This window comes from Sinohyriopsis cumingii, chromosome 2, assembly GCF_028554795.1.
Source record: "Sinohyriopsis cumingii isolate HCF-2022 chromosome 2, ASM2855479v2, whole genome shotgun sequence".
Classification (NCBI taxonomy): Eukaryota; Metazoa; Mollusca; class Bivalvia; order Unionida; family Unionidae; genus Sinohyriopsis; species Sinohyriopsis cumingii.
This window is the reverse complement of record NC_142962.1, coordinates 55,261,878-55,285,625: the sequence shown is the minus strand read 5'-3', so window position 1 is coordinate 55,285,625 and position 23,748 is coordinate 55,261,878. Positions and strand designations below refer to the sequence as shown.

At 32.9% G+C, this 23,748-nt stretch overlaps 2 long non-coding RNA genes across 2 annotated transcripts; both read right to left on the bottom strand.

The window, feature by feature from the left end:
- Nucleotides 1-874: 874 nt before the first annotated feature.
- Nucleotides 875-4,804, bottom strand: LOC149804902 (uncharacterized). Its single transcript, XR_016414675.1, has 5 exons — nucleotides 4,658-4,804; nucleotides 4,157-4,171; nucleotides 3,297-3,326; nucleotides 2,658-2,700; nucleotides 875-1,383 (listed from the first exon to the last, which is right to left on the bottom strand). It is a non-coding gene; the product is annotated as an uncharacterized LOC149804902 (long non-coding RNA).
- A 16,668-nt stretch (nucleotides 4,805-21,472) lies between these two features.
- Nucleotides 21,473-23,748, bottom strand: LOC149804901 (uncharacterized). Its single transcript, XR_016414673.1, has 4 exons — nucleotides 23,578-23,748; nucleotides 23,087-23,101; nucleotides 22,228-22,257; nucleotides 21,473-21,515 (listed from the first exon to the last, which is right to left on the bottom strand). It is a non-coding gene; the product is annotated as an uncharacterized LOC149804901 (long non-coding RNA).

Sequence of the window (23,748 nt, the reverse complement as noted above, 5' to 3'; positions counted from 1 at the left end):
TGTATGTATGTATGTATGTATGTATGTATGTATGCATGTATGTCTTTATGTATTTATATTTGTAATTATGTATGTATGTAGGTATGTATGTATGTATGTATGTATGTATGTATGTATTTGTTTGTTTGTATGTATGTAAGTTTGTATGTTTGTATGTATCTGTGTATGTATGTATGTATGTATGTATGTGTGTTTCAACAGTTTTAACATGGAATGGAAACTTGATCGTTTTGATAGTGCGACGTCAGATTAGTGCGTTCGTGGAATATATCAGGGTTACCTAGCTATAAAGCATATGGACTAATTTTTGTTTATATTGTAAACAGTTATATGAAAGATATTTTGTAATCGATAGATATAAATGTATGTCATCATCAACCAGTCAGCACATACAAATAGGCATCTAACCGCGCTACCTTTTAAGGGGCCGAAAATTCTAGCTCATCCCATCACCACTGTTTTGTACACAAACACCTATCCGGAACAGGTAAAGACAAATCCTCTTCCACCATGAACGTTCTCTTCAACACACAATCTTTCTAAAAAATCATAAGTCTCATCATCCCTACCATCTCGTTGCTGTTAGTTTTGGCTTTTTAACTTATACCATACCTGATTATAAGATTTATTTGAACGTTCCCCTCAATCATTGAACACGTGCCACATTTACACACACCCCTCAATGTTTTTAAATCTTGACACACACGCATCTCTACTTTTTCTGTTTATCTCTGAAGCACCAAGGCCTTATATAATGTTTGTTTTTACGGCTTTATACGAAAACTCTACCAAGGAAGAATTGTCTGGTGTTTAAAGCATTCGTATACCATTTGTTATATAATTGCAAAATATATATGAAAACACAATACAATCAAATGTTTTCAAGCATTTAATGTGTATATAACAATAGAACATTTATTGAAACAATTCAGTTTGAGGAAAATGTTGTATGGGTTCTACATGATTTTTTTAAAGGAGCCCATTTAATGTTGTTCTGTATTTTATTTTAACAAGGGAAACATTACTGTATATATATCATTTTATTGCAAAATTGGAATATCCGTTTTAAGTGCTATACACTGCTAGAGTGGATGTGGATCGAGAAATTCCGCATTTTAAAGCGACATAACATAGGAATAAATGTCAGATTTTCGTATCGTAAAATTCTCCAATGTTTTCTTTTCAATTCAGCTAAACAGTTAAATATCTCAAATGTCATCTTTATATTTCATCAAAAAGACATTGCAAAATAGAAAATATATGTAAAGCGTCATGGGATGATTACATAAGTTAGAAGAACAAATGCAGATTAGTTGCTTGATGTGTTGTACTCGTTGGTCAAATTAAGTCACAGTCCGTGATGCCCCATACACTTCTTCCAGCCTGAAAACAAAAGTGTATAAGAACATTCTCTTCTAAAGTATATCGTTCACACACAGAAACAGAAGTGTGTATATATATATATATATATATATATATATATATATATATATATATATATATATATATATATATATATATATATAGCGATACATGCGATAGTGTATCTAAAGAAAAAAATTAAAACGTCATCTTGTAAACTCTTTTCATATGATGAGAAAGTTTCGTGTTTTCTTAATTTTCGCTAATTAGGTAGCAATAAGTAAGAAGAGGAAAGACAGAATAGCGCAAATACCGAATTTTTTAAAACAAATGGAAAAACAACTTCTGTAACTAATGTATTTAGTCCTAAGAGACATTTGTTCATTTAAAACGATTTAAACTGTATCGAGTGGCTGTCATTTAATTCTCAACAATTTTTTTCACAGCAACTATTCTAAGACATATTTTATATTTTTGCACTGAACATTTAATCTTATCTCTATATCATCATATTTTTAAAAGTGACGTTTTGAATAAATATGGAACCGTCATAAAATGATAAAAAAACTGGATATTTTGTAATTCAAGCGTCCTCTTCCGATAACTAAACATTCTATTACGTATCGGAATAACTTGTTTTGTATTGTTTTCTATGTGTAGCCTATGTTAGAAAATCAAATTGTCAAGCCCAAAAGTAAGGGAAAGCCATATCCAACAATTTTTATTTCTCCAGCACACCTTCCAATATCAATTCCATTCAAAACAATTGACATGATCATGTATCCTTTTATTTAAGTAAACCTTCAATGCGTCGCCGTAGATGATTTACCAGCATGGCGTATTGCCTCTCAAATTATTCTTTAGGAAGTTTTTAGAAGTAGTTTATGCGAAAATCAAAGGAGTGAAAGCTATGATGGGAGCATGCGTTCCTTACATTCTCAGATGTTGACATCAACTTCTGTATCTGCGTTACCAAATTATACTTCAACTGTATGAACGATTCAACCTATTTGAAATAGGACTGGGAAGTCCATTTTGAAGTATTTCTTTAATGCTTGAAATATATCATGTATTTAAATAAGCTTAGAAGAAAACCAAATTGTATTCATGCAGCGCTTGTTGAAGACTGATCTTCAGTTCTAGCAGGAAAATGAACGTGTAATCTCTACACCTTGCACATTCGAGGTATTTCTGGAATGACCAGATGGGCCACACAGTTGTCATTATGTGTTAAGGAATGGTATGCAAAAAAGTATATAAACAAAATAGTAAATATGTAAATGGTAGAAACTTACTTCGATCAAAAGAAACACCCTGGACCAATACACATTCTCTTCCCTGCAAGGTTAAGAAAATATATGAAATAAAATTAGAAACACAATGAACCAAAGTTCAAAAACAAATTACATGGCTTTCACCGGAAGGATATAAATAATGTATAAATTGTAAAATTGAATATTAAATACAATTATGACTAACATCTGTACTAAATAAGTTTCTGGCTACGTTACATATTATTTCATTAATTAATAATATTGAGTTTAGAGAGCCTTTCTGATCGACAAAAAGATAAAATGTATCCAAGTAATTAGTGCTTCCAATGTCGCAGTAACCAAGCAGCCAGCCTGTGTCATATCTGGTACAATAACGAAAAGCTGAACAACGATTAAATATTTATGAATATTAATATTTCCCCAATTCGTCTCAAACTCAACATACACCTGACAATCTTATTTCACATCATAAACTATTTCCAATAGATATGGTTATGTACAAATATAATCAAGTCTACATTTTAGAAGATGTATTTCTCTTTATAGATATGTCATGAAGGGGTGGGGATTGTATATCCTGGCGGATGCCTCGTGTTTCAAGATAGCAATTCTCGATAGGACAAATACTTGTACTAAAGTTTACATGTTGTAAATTCTCACCGCCCTTTGCTGGAACCCCTTCGTTCTTGGCTGAAATAAGCAAAACACATTTTTATCATATGAAACCTTTAAATAATCAAAGAGATATGCCATATAATCAAAAACAAACCTACAATCAATAAATAAATGAATGTTTCACACAACAGAAAATGAATTATTATCAGATAGATAGTACTACACCATTTAGGCAATAGCACCACCAACAGATCAGCGCTTGTTTCCAAAAATAACATGCACAGTTATTAGGTTTATATCTAAATGGCAACGAGCAGCGATGTCATAACTGGTCCTCGTTTTCCAAATTAATAAAATATGCTTGCTCGAAGATGTTACATGACAAATTCTTGCTTGTAATATTCTATTCCTTATCGATGAGTTTTCTTCAGTGAGAGATGACAAATACAATGAAATCAAAACAAAACTTTTCATCATGCCACGGTGTGTTCATCGTTTTATAAAATTTAGGAATCTGTCAAAAGTACGTCTGTCATCGTAATATAAAACACCCAAACATGTATCAATGAGAATAAAGTTGACTTAAACACGATAATGTTACAATTCTTTTAGACTTTCTTTTGTCCCCAGGCCGGATTAATTTAATTAGATAATGTATCTTTATCAGTTAAAACTCTTACATTTCGTAGACTCATTGCAGAAAGAAAGTCTTAAAGAGACCATTTCAAGCAATGTTGTTTATAATTTTAACGTCTCAAAGTTCAATGATGCTTTAAATTTCCCATTTGCTTAGCATATCTAGTGTAGCTTCTTCCCTAATCTTTTTACATTTGATGCGATAAAACATTTATTCACAGAGGGAAACAAATATTAATTTTATTACTGAAAACAAAGGGTTTTCTTACCCTCAGCACCCAGACCTAAAATGGAGCAAAAACAAAAGGAAGCATATTAATAAAAAGAAATATAACGGCGAGAAATTTTTTATCAATAACAAATGATACTAAGCAATGTGAACCAATGAATTTGTTATTTACATTATCATGTTTAATAATTATTCTTTACTCGAAAAGTGAAGATATTACACAATGCCTCGAAAACATAGTGCTATCCTTGAGTTAAGCTTGTATCTTGCCTCTGGGGCTTAAAATGTCTTGTTTAAGCTCAAGTTTCACTGCATTGAACTATCATGTGCATGATCAGTATTTCATTAAACGTCTTTGGTGTTCTTCTGATATACATTGGGCGACTGGAATATCTCATGAATTCAGTGATGCTACTGGAAATTGTTATGAATCTTAAAATGCCTATGATGTATAATGTCCTTTTAGAAGCTATGTGTGTGTGTGTGTGTGTGTGTGTGTGTGTGTGTGTTGAGTGGAAAAGTTAGAAAGAGTTATCCGTACCTTGAGCATCCACTGCTCCATTGTCAACTGCTCCTGATTCTACGGTGCCCATCATCGTGGCAGTCATGCACAGGAAGACACATAGGAACACTGTCAGTCCTCTCATTTCTGGTTCACTATGGTTTTTATCTAATCTGCGTTGACAACTGGCGTACAACTCCTTACAAGAGTTTGTTCTCCTTCTATTTATACCCGGGTCATAAACATTTGACACACCCTATACCCAAACAGTTACTATACGGCTAATAATTGACATCATATAAATCATTGTAATTTATTTCAAGATCCGCCTTCTTTTCAAACGACCGTGTTTTAACATTAGCCTGTTACAGTGAATTGTCCTATTTTACAATTTAAATGCAAATTCTTAAATTATGCGTGTATATGTTAGTAACATCATAAGATAAACTGGATCAAATAACATTCTTTTGACAACCAAAAATAAATGTTTCACTTAAGTGAGCTTAAAAATTACATAATACTCAAACTCAGTGATCACAATATGTTACAATGCCCAGCATGTTACGTTTAATATTTATTGAATTTATTTTTAAAAATGATAACAGTGTAAGATTAAAATGCATAAAAATGCATATAAAATCATTGTAGTAGAAGACTGAACATTCTATTAATGACTAATGATATATCGAAATGTATCAGTCTAAACAATTGATACTGCCAAAGCAGACGTTCCGATTTCAATGATACAGCGATGTTATCACATGTGGAGAAACTATCCTTGATAAAACATAAAAAATGTATTGTTTCATATGCATGTTGAGCAACATTTGTTTCAATATTGAGACCTGTTTCATGTCTCTATCTGTTTGTCAGTCTGTATGTCTGTCAGTCTGTATGTCTGTTGGTCTGTATGACAATCTCTCAAAATGAGAACATAACTTTACAAACGAGTCGTTCAGTAAATGGTTTACATTAACTGTTTCTATTAGATCTTCAGTATCAACGATAAGGTACCTTTTAGATTTTAAAACTAATCTCGCCAATTTTACGAATGCCTTCTTGATTTTAAAAACCTATGGGTATCACTATGAATTGTAAACGAAACTTAAAGAGATATTCTTAACACTCACGTTTGCATCAGACACTTATATCAAGAACACCGGTTAGGATTTCGGATTTATAACAGAACACATTGATGGTAGATACTAATACAATGTTTGTTGATGAGTGACTTGAATGGAAAAAGAATTATGTTTAATACGTGCGTGTATAAGATCCACATATTGGAATAATTGACACAATCAGTATGAACCTAATAATGTAACATAACTTTGAATAAAGGTAATTGACCTTACACGGTACAAGAACAAAGGTCACTGATTCACAACAATTTCACGCGACAAAGAGAATGATGTGTTTTTCTCAAATAGTAAAAATGATTCACGTTAATTTCACACGACTAAAAGAATGATTGTTTTACTCAAATATTAAATATGAGATACTTTTCTCATATAGTAAAAATATATTCACTCATAATGAGACAGATATCATACAATATACCTGTACAGTCCCAAAACACTTGGTATATAACAAGCCCCATAATTAATCCACTGCTAAAAGATTACATGTATAGAGTTACACAAAACGCTCCATCATTAGAATACCTGGTTGCCAGTCACAGTGGTCAAACAAACAGTCAATATTACAAATAGGCAACGACCAAGATTTTCTTGTTGATATAAACTTTAAATAACAACAAATATGTTATTTTGTTATGGACAATCATCACAATTCATGCGATCAACTCTACAGAACAACTGTCTCTCTAAATCAAAAACATGTTACCTCTGCCTACCCGTTAGATTTTGTATGAGCCACAAATGACCATGCTTCTCTCATGGAACTAAACTTTGTATGTGTAATAACGCATGTGTACTAATGTTTACAGATATCATAACAACACAACTGCTAAATGCCTGCCATCGATAATAATCGGGGATTAGAATTACACGAATTGCCAGATTAATGAGAACACAATGGTAGAAAGAATTTATGTTTGCTATGAATTTGGGAAAATACTGTATTTCTGTAAAAAATAAATTGAACTTTGAATTTGAAATAATATTATCGCAAGTGTAAAACAGTATCGAAGGAAATCTATTTTAAACATTGTTCAGTAGCATTTGATTTTAATATGCATGTATTAGAAAGCATAATTATATATGTACTCTTTAGACATCTTTATTTTAGAAAAAAATATGCAACCAAAGTCATTTCCCTGAAGACAAAAGAACTTGATTTCCATCAATAGCTTAAATAAATATTCGCATCTCATGCTCTGACAGTAGTTGCAATATATATAAATAGATAGATAGATAGATAGATAGATAGATAGATAGATAGATAAGTAGATAGAGAGAGAGAAAGAGAGGGGGAGAGAAAAATGAAATACAAGTTAAAGAGAATAGCATAAATTTAACAAATTGCTTGGTAAGTAACCTTTTGAACTGATGCTATTAAATACAAATAATCTGTAACTGTATCTCCATTTTTGGTATCTCATCCCATCATTAAAAACAATGATAAAAATGCTTATACTTTAATATGACATGTTGAAAAATGTGTTATGAAGCTCAATATATTGACAATAAATACAGATAATAAATATAACAAACTATATATAATTCACAGATAAAAGGACATAATTATTGGGAAAGGTGTCAAAACAAAAGCTAGGACCAAGTGGACGTAATACAAATATCTTGAAGTAATCACTAACACAAACATCATAGAATGAAAAGATTTATGAATATACAAATTATTCTGTTTGAATAACAATATTTAAATGATTACCTTGTTTTTGTATTCCCAATAGCGTCTGTGAAAAAGATAAATTCATTCCTTTAAATGTTCCCTTTTTACAAATATTCCCATTATTTGACCACATTACGTAATGCCTGCTGTAGTTGAAAAATCACTTGAATGTGCAGAGATGTGTCTTTTTAAATTCCCAAAAATTTCCAAATCGGTTTCCTTACAATGACTTGCAGCACTATTCTCTCTTTATCAACGCAGAATTAAACTTGAAATGTATTCATTGACACAGCAAATAGCTTTCAAAATGTGAGGTGCTTTATTCATTCATAAAGGGGCTGTGAATCGTTCCTCATATTTCTTGAGATATTCATCAAATTGTAGACTATAATGATTATTTTAAGACATGACAAGGATATCAAGTAATGATTGGAAGGCACTGAAAATGTTTCACGAAAGACCACTCCTCAGTTTCACGGCCATGACCAATACTACTAATTAGCACATGAAACTAGATTTGAGGACTTCATTTGCAGATTTATGGTGCTGTTTGGTCTTAAAATCAACAAATACAATTTTGTTAGAATCACAAATAAATTTTATTGATATATTGCTCAATCTTGGTCATATCTTTTGCTGAGATAACGGACACGGACTTAGGCATTTATCAACTATTACGAAGTTAGTTTATATCTCAATACCTTCTTTCAAACTTAGATAAAGACGTATCCAAAATATAACATCAACATGTCATCTTATGCTACCTACCAGGGCAGAAACATTCTATCAATGTTTAAGGGAATGTCATAGCTACATGTTCACGAAAACTAATTTATTTTAGCATGTTGTCAAACTATGCCATTGTATATGCATTAAAGCAGAAATACATTTCGGGGAAAGAGACAGGTCGAGTCAGAAAAAATCGAGTCACGAGGTTCTTTGCCAATCTATGCGCACACAGGCACAGAGCATCAAAAACGTAAATCAACTGCATTTTAAATGTCGTTTATCTGTACTTTTAGAAAGCGAATTATGTCTCCTCTTCTAATACGGATTTATCTTTATTTTTATATTGGTAATATTTGAATTAATGTATTAGGCCTCATCAATGAAAGGAAGTACTTCAACATTTACCTTGCATTTCACTGTTACAAAATGTACCTTTGTTGTTCGGGAAATAAACCAATTTAAACTTTCTTCAATAAATTTAAAATCAGAATCTTTATAATATGAAGTAGAGTGACAATATTTAGACCTAATCCGGAAACTAATATCAATAACAATCATAGACAGAAATGAAATATTAACAATATAATTAAGTACATGTGCTGTAGAACGATAACAGCAACTGAACTACTACTACAACCATACCGATGGCCTACGTGATTAGAGAGTTCGCCTCGGATGCGAGGGGTTCTGGGTTCAAACACCGGCCAAATAGTTCAACAGACCTAGAAAAATGCTACTAGCAGACGTCTTATTTGGCATTCAGCATTAAGGGGTAAGTGTTAGGTATGGTTGCCTTCTTGATAGGATAATGTGGCGAGTGGGACATGATGTTACATGTCTGCGGCATGATACTACAGTGCTAGACATCACTATGACTGCCACACTGTAGATCTCGTTGCCGTATGACTTGAAAATTATTAAATGGAACTGTCAGATTCCGAATCACACACACAAACACACACACTACTACTATCGGTAACATGACTATTGATAATGAAATTGTGGTATTGTTAGTTATGAGTATGATGTTTCACGAAAGTGTATAAGCATACTGTTGAACTAATGCTAAAACTTCAGATTATGCAACCATTCTTGATGTATATGATTATAACTGAAATAATCTTAATAAGTAGATAGATTGCATACAATGTACCATGGAGATAGTAATGCCTAAATTATCAAGTGTGTTTATGACTTAGGTTATTTTTTAAATTTGAGCGGGGGCGAATATTTTGTGCTCAGTTTGTTTCACTTTTTATGTATCTAGGTACACCAATACTATTAGTTTCCATTGAAATATTAGCAACTGTTTGTAACTTCAACACAGTCATGAATTATTTCTAAACAATAATGTCATTAATTATATGTTTTCAAGATAACCGTTAAATCCACAAAACAGTTTATTTTATAAGATGATAGCAAGTGATAATGCTTGGAAAGAAACATTCATCTTAAAAGTGACATAAATGAACATAAAGATAAAACCTATTGTTTTATATTGGATACAGTTCAATTATTTAGATATCCTTTAAAGAAGGTTCAAAATTCTCAGTCACGTTAAGCTGTCAGGTTCTTTAGCGTTCCTGAAAGAAACGACATTTGGCATCTTTTGGATCCATCTAATTGTAACATATTAAAAGATTGAAAAATAGCAATACAATTGTCCATCAGCTATTTCTTGTAGATATATGGCTAATTGTAATATGTTTGGAATCCATTGGCTCAATAATGATCATACGATACCTACCATTTAATTCCAGCAACTATACATTTCAAGGTTATACTATAACTTTCATTATCTCAAGTACAACATGATGGAAAAAACGTCGAATCAAACTTTATTGCTTCAAAACATAATTTCAATGGTATTGAACATAGCAGGCACAGAACTGTAAATAAATGAATGAAGCATGTGTTCTTTTTTCTTGTACAATATAATGCATCTAGATATTAACAAATCCATGCCAGTGAATTTACCCAAACAATCCAATGCGAGCAATTTGACTAACATTTGTACCATAATATTTTGTTTCTGTCGTAGCTTAGATTAATTCCTCGTTTTTGGTCATCTTTAGTCACTTTCATCTAAAGAGTTCCGTTGTAGACTTGAACATTCATTGGCGTCATATATTCAGCATTGTAATCGCCTGCCCTTAAACATTACGCTAAAGTATATAGTTTCTGTAACGATTTTGTCCTCGATAATTTGAAGGAACGATAACTATAAAAGACTTTGTAACATATCCTGCTCCAATTAATAGGATAACTCTGAGCGAATCGGTAAACCGTATGGCAAGTTCAACCGTATTGAACTGCAGCAGCAGTGATATTTTGGAAGGTCGCCCTCCCTTACTTATGATTTGATTATGTAGGGGTTAACAACACTTTCAGCAAATTATATACATTCAGTCTAGTACATTTGATGGGGCAGACTCGATTACGAAGCATCGAGCCACGGGAATGTAATTATAACCTTTCTACCATGCACACGTTACTGGAGCGAAACCTCAACGTTTTAACAGGCATGCGCCATACACCAGTCGCCCAGACCAAAATTACTCCCGTACAGGCCTCAATTCATGCTTTGAACATGTCCACTTTGAAAATCACTTTATTACTTTCCTTTCATTTCTTTCTATTTACTTTATTTCACTTTTCAACTTCTGGATCCACAAATTTTCATATTATATTGCTTGTTTTACTTCATGATGGCGCATTATTGTCTTGTCACCTTTTATTATAACTCACGTCCGTTTTGTTCATCCCTCCTTATCTTTATGTTGCTTACGTATTCTAATGCAATTGCTCAAATTTTGAACAATACCCCCATATGACGTAAATGCAAAATCAGCTTGAATTTGATTGCTGAAGTTTAAAGTTGTTACTTTTACATAACAATTAAACAAAGGCTTTAACAATCTGCACATTACATTACAATGCTCAAAGTAATTACTATGATGATTTATATTCCAGTACTAATACTGAGGGAGAGAGAGAGAGAGAGAGAGGTGAAGTAAGGTTTGGTTTTGTGAATCACCTGAAACAGTCTTGTGCAGAAAAATATAGGTTTCAGTAACAGAGAATGTATGATTTTCGTCTAAGGTAAAATAATTATCCCGTCGTTATTCAACCACCATATGACATTCAGTATCACCCTAGTCCCATCGAACACCTAAAAGAAGTCATGGCATAATTTTAATATTCAATTAATTTGTTCTTTAATAAGAATCAGACAAAAGGCAATTAATCGTATTTTGGCAATTCAAAATTTCTGTATTGATCTAGTTGTTCACGTCATTGAATCGTCTGCTGTCCTAATTGACACCAGTCCACTAGACAACAGTACCCATATTTGTTATTTGTCTGATATCAAATTAGGCAGTGTAACAACTTTCTCCTTATTTGTTATATGACGTGACAGACTATTGGTTCTAAAACAACATATATCAAGTGCATATTTGAATAAGGAAGGATACAGTCGCAATAAATCAGCACAATAGTTTATTATTTACATGATATTCGATCTCTGATACATCAAAACATGTGATTTTCAACAATAAATTGGTCCACTAATAATACTTGTTGCAGTCTTAATCTTCTCTTTGGGATTAATGTTTCTGAAGCAAATAAATAACAACATATTCCATCTCTAAAACAGATTTCATTCATATATTAAATGTTATAAAATGCTATTTTCTGAAGTCGATATCAATTACTAGCAGTTGCCAAAAAGCAGTACCAAATTTAATTATAATTGCAATTTGCATGTATGTTGTGCTTATTCCTTGCTGCCATGTTAATATAAAATGAAGAGATAAAATATCCCCTCATTATTGTTATCTCAGAAAGATAAATAAGTGTAAAACAAATTATGTGTTAAGTGTTGTATTGAACTCCGGTGCGAATTACAGTTTCTTCATTTGACTTTGTGTAATGTCTTACTAGACCAGGATCTGTATTGTTTTATTCTGATTATAATCACACCGGCGTTATTGTGTCAAAGATTGTACAGAGAGAGAGTGACAGAGAGACAGAGAGAGACAGAGAATAAGACGATTTTTTTGGGTGTCACTTAAACAAATCTTTTTTGCAGAAAAAGGTACATGTGTCAATGCATATAATTTGCTAAGGTAAACAAACTATTGTCTGAAAATTGAACCAAAATAAAACAGGCCAGTCTCTATACTTCCTTGGAATTCTTACATGATCCCTTGGCATGATTTAATATTGAACTGATCTGTGATTTAATGGGGACATTTAGATGTAATTAATCCGTTGATAACTTAGCATATGATCCTTATATTGGTTTATAATATAGGAACACATCCAAATGCATTCAGGCATGTTATTTTGATGACGTTTATGATTTAATTAGATAAGGTAAAAATTAATATTGTCAAGTAAATATTAATTTTCGTTATTGCTCTATAATAATACTTGTCTAGATATGAATTATATAGTCCTTTATATGACTGACATTATACAGCTACAATATACTCATTCTCCAGTGAATTGCATATATAGACTTTCTTGTTATAGTTTACACGCTCTTGCGCATGTACTAGTTCTAATTTAAAAGGCTATAAAGAAGGTACTCAAAGCATTCAAAGAACAGAACTGCCGTGTCCAACTGTTTGTCTCCCGTGTTGGTTGAGGCTGACGACTCTACACCAGGTACAACGGCAGTGGAGTCACGAACCGGTGTAACGGCCCAAACAACTATGGAAAAGAGTGGGGTCAGTGCTCTGCAAACTCTGGTTTCAAAAAGTTCGGATATAATTTCACAGACTTTCGTTAGAAGACATATCGCCCCCTTCGATGGAAATATCCCACAGATTTATAAAGCCAGCGTTCATCCTGATGTGACAAATGTTGTGCGCACACCCATTCAGAATCAAAATAAACTGTTAACTTCGACTTCGACCAGGATAGAGAACGCTAGGCATCCGATTACTAGCAACAGTAATGTGAAAGGTATAGACTTGAAAACCCCTCCTAGCAAGATACCTACCGTTATTGGGGGTCAGGTAGAAAGACCTAGATCATTTGGTAAATCAGGTTTAGAAATAGGTTCAGAGAGTATTGTTGGACATGAGGATGTTGATGACAAAAATGAGAATGTTGTATTTGAAGGTGTAGTTAGACGTAGAACAAGGCGCTTTTATGTGGGTGGCATTGGCGTCAAATCTACTGCTGAAGGCCTCGGTAAACTCTTGAAAGAATACGATATAGATCCGTTATCCATAAAGTTTATCCACAGTAGACGTAATTGTCTATCGGCCAAGCTGACTGTATATAATTCAGACTGCGACACTGTTGAAAATGATGTAACATGGCCAAAAGGTGTTTATGTAAGAAGGTGGTATGGGAATCAATCTTGGCGAGACAGGTTTAGCAATCGCGATCAGGAGGCAAATGAAGGTGCAGGATGCGATATTCTGTGACTAGGGTGACAGTTAATTGTTCATAAATTTGCCATTATGTTCTGTCGTAAGTTAATGTGTTTTGTCATCTTTGTCATTTTAGTCCTGCTTTCACGATGCATAAGCATTAATATGCCTATATTGCAAGTTAATATGAATCTTAATATACTGACCTGGAATGTTAGAGGAATTATGTCCTCTGCTCTTAGCTTTAGTGCAATGCTGGATAAATATAATGTTGACGTAGCTTGCGTAACTGAACATAAACTATTACAGCACATACTTCCATTTTGCGATACTATTCGTTCTGATTATAAATGCACTGCTAAGGCAGAGGATATTTCCTCTAATTGTATGTTAATAAAATGTGGTAAAGGAGGAGTTGCAATCTTCTGCAAAACTTCTCTCATGAGATATGCTAACTTTATAGATGAAGTTAATAGTGACAGAGTTGTTGGCATAGAATTCAAATTTCCTGATATGCAAAATGTATATATTTTTTGTGTATATATGCCGACCCTATTATATGGCATAGATTGTTACAAAGCGCAAATTGAGTTGATTCAAAATCTCTATGATCAGTACTCACAGCTGGGGGACGTGTATTTTACTGGTGATTTCAATGCAGTAGCTGAACCAGCCACTTTCAGAGATTACAAAGATAGAGTATTTCATGAGTTCTTGCGATATAATAATCCAGTGAGTGCTGGACATTTAATAATATGCACTGGTTCCCGCTATACGTTCACCCCAGCAAGAACGATGATTGATCATTTTGTACTGTCAGATCAATGCATAGGTAGATTACGAAGTGTGCACATTGTTTCAGATCACGAAGAGCACGCGATATCTGACCACCTCCCTATCCTTACTTCCCTTCGTACAGTGACCTGTGGGAGAGACTTCAGACAGTCTATGAAGAGAAACAACATAGCCTGGAATAAATTAAACGCTGATATCTTGAAAGACTATCAATCTGAGCTGGACCTTCGCCTGAAAACTTTAGATATAGATACTATTTCGGACAATGTTGATAGCTTTTACCAGCACATTGTTAATGCAATACAGCAGTCAAGCGACATCGCGCTTCCAAAGTCTAAATTCAATTATCATGCCAAACCATATTGGTCAAATGAACTCAAAGAAGCACATAAACTTCAAAGACAAGCTAGGTATACTTGGATAAATGAGAGAAGACCGAGGGGTAGTCAATTTAATTCTTACAGAGAATATAAAGATAAGAAGAGAGACTTTAGAAACGTTCAAAAACTGGCTGTGGAAAAATATATAGGGGAGGTGTATGAAGAAATTGAAAAAGCACATGAATGCGATGTAAGACACTTTTGGAAAATGATCAACATTAAGAGAGGGAACAATACAAATTTTTGTCAGGAACTATCAACTGATGGAGTTTGTGTCCGTGATGATGATTCCATCGCAAATGGCTTTGCTAGATACTATGAGGACATTCACACGCCGAATTTAAACCATAGTTTTGACGGAAACTTTTATGAATTTATAGAGAGAGAATTAAATCGGGGTCTACAGGACGAAGTAAGCCATATCGAGGCCTTACAGACCAGTATCAGTTTAAATGAAGTAAGAGAAATCATTAAAGGTCTAAAGAAATCAAAAGCATCGGGCCATGATCAAATTTGCAATGAACATTTGATCTATGGCAGCGACTACCTCATCGAGTGTATGACAATTTTATTTACTCGGATGATTGATCAATCTTACATACCTGTAGATTGCAAAAAAGGGTTAGTAATACCACTGTACAAAGGTAACAGAAAATCAAAGAACTCCCTCGAAAGTTACAGGCCTGTTACTTTACTGCCTGTTATCTACAAAACCTTTGAGAAAATTATTCATGAACGTTTGGTAACTTGGCTCAAAGATACTAATTCTAGTATACCCAGTTCACAACAACATGGTTACCAAAAAGGTTTAGGCTGCACAACAGCGAGTTTTGTGCTGTTGCAATCAGTACAATATAATGTAAACATGGGTTCACGGGTTTTTGCTGCTTTTCTTGATACAAAAAAGGCATTTGATACCGTGTGGCACGAAGGACTGCTTTTTAAATTATTCACGTTGGGAATTACGGGTAAATCCCTTTTGATATTTTTTAACATGTATACAAATTTACAGAGTAAAGTTCTTGTAAATGGGCAATTTTCAGATTGGTTCTCAATTGGCCAAGGAGTGAGACAAGGGGGTGTTTTGTCAACCTTGATGTACACAATATTTATAAATGACTTGCTGCTACAGTTAGAAAATAGTGGATTTGGAGCAAAGATTGGATCCTTAGCTGTGGGAAATCCAACCCTAGCTGATGATATTTCACTTTTGGCTATATATCCTAGCAATCTACAAAAGCTGTTAGATATAGCATACGACTACAGTAATAAGTGGCGATTCGAGCTTAGTGTTACAAAGTCATACATTATCATTTTCGGACCCCAATACAAGAATTGTATCAATATGAAATGGTATCTTGGCCCGTCATGTTTGCCGGTCACCGATTCGGCAACACACCTGGGTCACCGGATTAACTCAAAGCTGACGTCGCATGACGCAATACTCGATGCATGCAAGAAAGGGAAAAAATCTTTTCACGGTCTGTTTGGTATTGGCATTAAACCGAATGGTTTAAATCCTTTGGTTGCTGCAAATGTAATTAAAAAGGTAATTTTCCCTTCAATGTTTTATGGAAGTGAATTATGGTGTAACATTTCAAAAAGTGACCTCGCTTTATTGGATAAAACTCTGAGGTATTTGGCCAAACATTTACAAGGTTTTCCAATACATACAAGATCAGACATTGCCCTGGGAATGCTAGGATGGACATCAGCGCAGTCCGAAATTGATAGAAGAAAATTGATGTTTTTACACAGATTGTGTTTGATGCCTAACAATGTACATACTAAACGTGTGTTTAACGTTGCGTTATTTCACTTCATTCTGAGCGGATGCATGTCAAGCTGCGGGTTAATTTCAAATTTATATTATACCTCAAAGAAGTTTGACTTGCTCGGGTATCTAACTGATTATTTACATCATTCTGAAATTCCAGATAAACATAATTGGAAAGAAATTGTAAGGTCAAAAATTGTTGGTCTTGAAAATAGCCTCTGGAGAGTTCGTATGTCTAATCAAGCAGATTTTGATAGATTCTCTTCGATACACGAATACTTACGACCTGCCTCAGTGTGGCAGTCGGCTAAAACTAGACAACACACTAAGGTATTTACATATGTAGCTAAACTATGGGCTGCTGTTCCACAAACACAGCTTGATATGTGTATTAGATGTGGGAATGTTTATACAGACTTGATACTTCATTGTTGTGTTAGTTGTCCTTATATGTCGAACTTTCGAAATTCTTTCTGGGATTTCCTTACTGATAAATTTCCCCTGACCCTGCACATTACGTTATTTAATGCAGAAGATGAGCTGCAACTACAATATCTTTTAGGTAAAAGGTTACCATCAGGAGTAATCGACAAAGAAAACTCCAAGCTATTCGTCCTGTATGCAGCATACTTTGTCATGCAGTGTGCAGATATCTTCTGTAAATAAGGTACTGAAACTTGCAACTTATGAGTTGACGAACACTTTGTTGATTGATATTGTGTAAGAATTTGTATTCCAATATAGAATATTTTTTTTTTTTTTTTTTTTTTTTATATTTATTGATTGTATTCAGATGATTTATTCTTATATCATGTAATCTTCCATGGAAGGAAATAAAGATGATGATGATGATGAGGCATGTTATTTTGATGACGTTTATGATTTAATTAGATAAGGTAAAAATTAATATTGTCAAGTAAATATTAATTTTCGTTATTGCTCTATAATAATACTTGTCTAGATATGAATTATATAGTCCTTTATATGACTGACATTATACAGCTACAATATACTCATTCTCCAGTGAATTGCATATATAGACTTTCTTGTTATAGTTTACACGCTCTTGCGCATGTACTAGTTCTAATTTAAAAGGCTATAAAGAAGGTACTCAAAGCATTCCTTTGAAACCTGGGCAAAAGTATAATACACTTTAGGCTGAAATGAAGCTATGTAATATGTAAGAACTTCTGGTAGAACTTAATGACCTTTATAAGCAATCTGAAGAATACTGTTTACAATATTATGCAATATATCCCAAACAATAATACATCTTTTTATCACAAGTAGTTATGTATATATATTTAATTCCCTTTTGATTCAATTTAATTGTTTGTTGTTTAGTTTTAAAATTAACTTTTATTCCATTTCATGTTAAAATAATGAAATTTTGTTTACCAGAATTTGACATTTTCCAGAAATTATTTCGATCTGAGGTCTTTTTCGTAAACACCTAAAATAAAACTTTGTATCTAAAAGCTGACATAGTTCCTGACATTGATTGACAATCGAGTAAACAACTTCTTATTTTAATTCGTTCTTAATGTGTGATTGATATGAGCGAAATCGATGCTGACTGGGACTATGTAACTTTTGACGTAAATAGCATCTACGCTGTTCTCGAACAATTGGTTTTACCGGAGAGTTAACCCCCATCCGGGAATATGTTTTGCGTCTTAATTGTATAACCTTTTAATATATAAAATTTACACAGATGGTCTTCTGAACACTCTGACGTCAAGGTATTTGACCTGTTGTGACCGAATAGAGTTTTATTTTATATTTTCTTCAACTTATTTGCACTCTAAAAGATTATTATTGCCCCTTGAGAATATTTCAGTGCTCATACAGAGATTTTGGACAAAGAGATCTTATGAAAGTTTAAAGGGAATTAAAAGAAAAAACGGATCATTTTCTGTTATTTCACAAAGAACTGTAGACGCATCAATGTTATAAAGATGACAGTATACGTTATCGCATTCCAATATGGATTTCATCGGCATGACTGTATGCATGTATGTAAGTTAGTATGTATGTAGGTTAGCATGTATGCATATAAGTATGTATGTACGTACGTATGTATGTATGTATGCATGTATGTATGTATGTGTGTATGTGTGTACGTGTGTACGTATGATGTATGTATGTATGTATGTATGTATGTATGTATGTATGCATGTATAAATGTATGTATGTATGTATGTATGTATTTATATACGTTTGTTTGTATGTATGCATGCATGCATGTATGTATGTATGCATGTATGTATATATGCATGTATGTATGTATGCATGTATGTATGTATGTATTTAATTTTGTAACTATGTATGTATGTATGTATTTATATGTTTGTTTGTATGTATGTACGTTTGTATGTTTGTATGTATCTGTGTATGTATGCATGTATGTATGTATGTATGTATGTATGTATGTATGTATGTATGTGTGTGTGTTTCAACAGTTTTAACAGGAATGGAAACTTGATCGTTTTGATAGTGCGATGTCAGATTCGTGCGTTCGTGGAATATATCAGGGTTACCTAGCTATAAAGCATATGGACTAATTTTTGTTTATATTGTAAACAGTTATATGAAAGATATTTTGTAATCGATAGATATAAATGTATGTCATCATCAAGCAGTTAGCAAATATAAATATGCATCTAACCGAGCTACCTTCTTAGGGGCCGAAAATTCTAGCTCATCACAACACCACTGTTTTGTACACAAACACCTATCCGGAACAGGCAAAGACAAATCCTCTTCCACCATGAACGTTCTCTCCAACACACAATCTTTCTAAATAATCATAAGTCTCATCATCCCTACTATCTCGTTGCTGTTAGTTTTGGCTTTTTAACTTATACCATACCTGATTATAAGATTTATTTGAACGTTCCCCTCAATCATTGAACACGTGCCACATTTACACACACCCCTCAATGTTTTTAAATCTTGACACACACGCATCTCTGCTTTTTCTGTTTATCTCTGAAGCATCAAGGCCTTATATAATGTTTGTTTTTACGGCTTTATACGAAAACTCTACCAAGGAAGAATTGTCTGGTGTTTTCAGCATTCGTATACCATTTGTTATATAATTGCAAAATATATATGAAAACACAATACAATCAAATGTTTTCAAGCATTTAATGTGTATATAACAATAGAACATTTATTGAAACAATTCAGTTTGAAGAAAATGTTGTATGGGTTCTACATGATTTTTTTAAAGGAGCCCATTTAATGTTCTTCTGTATTTTATTTTAACAAAGGAAACCTTACTGTATATATATCATTTTATTGCAAAATGGGAATATCCGTTTTAAGTGCTATACACTGCGAGAGTGGATGTGGATCGAGAAAGTTCGCATTTTAAAGCGACATAACATACGAATAAATGTCAGATTTTCGTATCGTAAAATTCTCCAATATTTTCTTTTCAATTCAGCTAAACAGTTAAATATCTCAAATGTCATCTTCATATTTCATCAAAAAGACATTGCAAAATAGGAAAATATATGTAAAGCGTCATGGGATGATTACATAAGTTAGAAGAACAAATGCAGATTAGTTGCATGATGTGTTGTACTCATTGGTCAAATTAAGTCACAGTCCGTGATGGCCCATACACTTCTTCCAGCCTGAAAACAAAAATGAATAAGAACATTCTCCTCTAAAGTATATCATTCACACACAGAAACAGAAGTGTATTTATATGTATATATGTATATATATATCTATGTATATACATACATATATATACATATATATATATATATATATATATATATATATATATATATATATATATATATATATATATATATATATATATCGATACATGCGATAGTGTATCTAAAGAAAAAAATTAAAACGTCATCTTGTAAACTCTTTTCATATGATGAAAAAGTTTCGTGTTTTCTTAATTTTCGCTAATTAGGTAGAAATAAATAAGAAGAGGAAAGAAAGAATAGCGCAAATACCAAATTTTTTCAAACAAATGGGAAAACAACTTCTGTAACTAATGAATTTAGTCCTAAGAGACATGTGTTCATTTAAAACGATTTAAACTGTATCGAGTGGCTGTCATTTAATTCTCAAAAAATTTTTTCACAGCAACTATTCTAAGACATATTTTGGATTTTTGCACTGAACATTTAATCTTATCTCTATATCATCATATTTTCAAAAGTGACGTTTTGAATAAATATGGAACCGTCATAAAATGATAAAAAAAACAGGATATTTTGTGATTCAAGCGTCCTCTTCCGATAACTAAACATTCTATTACGTATCGGAATAACTTGTTTTGTATTGTTTTATATGTGTAGCCTATGTTAGAAAATCAAATTGTCAAGCCCAAAAGTAAGGGAAAGCCATATCCAACAATTTTTATTTCTCCAGTACACATTCCAATATCAATTCCATTCAAAACAATTGACATGAACATGTATCCTTTTATTTAAGTAAACCTTCAATGCGTCGCCGTAGACGATTAACCAGCATGGCGTATTGCCTCTCAAATTATTCTTTAGGATGTTTTTGGCAGTAGTTTATACGAAAATCAAAGAAGTGAAGGCCACGATGGGAGCATGCGTTCCTTACATTCTCAGATGTTGACATCAACTTCTGTATCTGCTTTACCAAATTATACTTCAAATGTATGAACGATTCAACCTGTTTGAAATAGGACTGGGAAGTCAATTTTGAAGTATTTCTTTAATGCTTGAAATATATCATGTGTTTAAATAAGCTTAGAAGAAAACCAAATTGTATTCATGCAGCGCTTGTTGAAGACTGATCTTCAGTTCTAGCAGAAAAATGAACGTGTAATCTCTACACCTTGTACATACGAGGTATTTCTGGAATGACCAGATGGGCCACACAGTTGTCATTATGTGTTAAGGAATGGTATGCAAAAAAGTATATAAACAAAATAGTAAATATGTAAATGGAAGAAACTTACTTCGATCAAAAGAAACACCCTGGACCAATACACATTCTCTTCCCTGCAAGGTTAATAAAATATATGAAATAGAATTAGAAACACAATGAACCAAAGTTCAAAAACAAATTACATGGCTTTCACCGGAAGGCTATAAATAATGTATAAATTGTAAAATTGAATAAATACAATTATGACTAACATCTGTACAAAATAACTTACTGGTTACGTTACATATTATTTCATTAATTAATAACATTGAGTTTAGAGAGCCTTTCTGATCGACAAAAAGATCAAATGTATGCAAGTAATTAGTGCTTCCAATGTCGCAGTAACCAAGCAGCCAGCCTGGGTCATATCTGGTACAATAATGTGCTAGGAAATTAAATGTAAATCAATATATCTATGAAGCTTTTAGAAAGGTTAGATAATCATGATTCGAGCATTGTCCAGAATGCAACGAAAACTAAACCTAAGTTATATTTGCTAAAGAAAAGCTGAACAACGATTAAATATTTATGAATATTAATATTTCCCCAATTCGTCTCAAACTCAACATACACCTGACAATCTTATTTCGCATCATAAACTATTTCCAATAGATATGGTTATGTACAAATATAATCAAGTCTACATTTTAGAAGATGTATTTCTCGTTTTAGATATGTCATGAAGGGGTGGGGATTGTATATCCTGGCGGATGCCTCGTGTTTCAAGATAGCAATTCTCGATTGGACAAATACTAGTACTAAAGTTTACATGTTGTAAATACTCACCGCCCTTTGCTGGAACCCCTTCGTTCTTGGCTGAAATAAGTAAAACACATTTTTATCATATGAAACCTTTAAATAATCAAAGAGATGTGCCATATAATCAAAAACAAACCTACAATCAATAAATAAATGAATATTTCACACAACAGAAAATGAATTATTATCAGAGAGATAGTACTACACCATTTAGGCAATAGCACCACCAACAGATCAGCGCTTGTTTCGAAAATAACATGCACAGTTAATAGGTTTATATCTAAATGGCAACGAGCAGCAATGACATAAATGGTCCTCGTTTTCCAAATTAATAAAATATGCTTGCTCGAAGATGTTACATGACAAATTCTTGCTTGTAATATTCTATTCCTTATCGATGCGTTTTCTTCAGTGAGAGATGACAAATACAATGCAATCAGAACAAAACTTTTCATCATGCCACGGTGTGTTCATCGTTTTATAAAATTTAGGAATCTGTCAAAAGCATGTCTGTCATCGTAATATAAAATACCCAAACATGTATCAATGAGAATAAAGTTGACTTAAACACGATAATGTTACAATTCTTTTAGATTTTCTTTTGTCCCCAGGCCGGATTAATTTAATTAGATAATGTATCCTTATCAGTTAAAACTCTTACATTTCGTAGACTCATTTCAGAAAGAAAGTCTTAAAGAGACCATTTCAAGCAATGTTGTTTATAATTTTAACGTCTCAAAGTTCAATGATGCTTTAAATTTATCATTTGCTTAGCATATCTAGTGTAGCTTCTTCCCTAATCTTTTTACATTTGATGCGATAAAACATTTATTCACAGAGGGAAACAAATATTAATTTTATTACTGAAAACAAAGGGTTTTCTTACCCTCAGCACCCAGACCTAAAATGGAGCAAAAACAAAAGGATGCATGTTAATAAAAGAAGTATAACGGCGAGAAATTTTTTATCAATAACAAATGATACTAAGCCTATGTGAACCAATGAATTTGTTATTTACATTATCATGTTTAATAATTATTCTTTACTCGAAAAGTGAAGATATTACACAATGCCTCGAAAACCTAGTGCTATCCTTGAGTTAAACTTGTATCTTGCCTCTGGGGCTTGAAATTTCTTGTTTAAGCTCAAGTTTCACTGCATTGAACTATCATGTGCATGAACAGTATTTCATTAAATGTCTTTGGTGTTCTTCTGATACACACTGGGCGACTGGAATATCTCATGAATTCAGTGATGCTACTGGAAATTGTTATGAATCTTAAAATGCCTATGATGTATAATGTCCTTTTAGAAGCTATGTGTGTGTGTGTGTGTGTGTGTGTGTTGAGTGGAGAAGTTAGAAAGAGTTATCCATACCTTGAGCATCCACTGCTCCATTGTCAACTGCTCCTGATTCTACGGTGCCCATCATCGTGGCAGTCATGCACAGGAAGACACAAAGGAACACTGTCAGTCCTCTCATTTCTGGTTCACTATGGTTTTTATCTATTCTGCCTCTACAGCTGGCGTACAACTCCTTACAAGAGT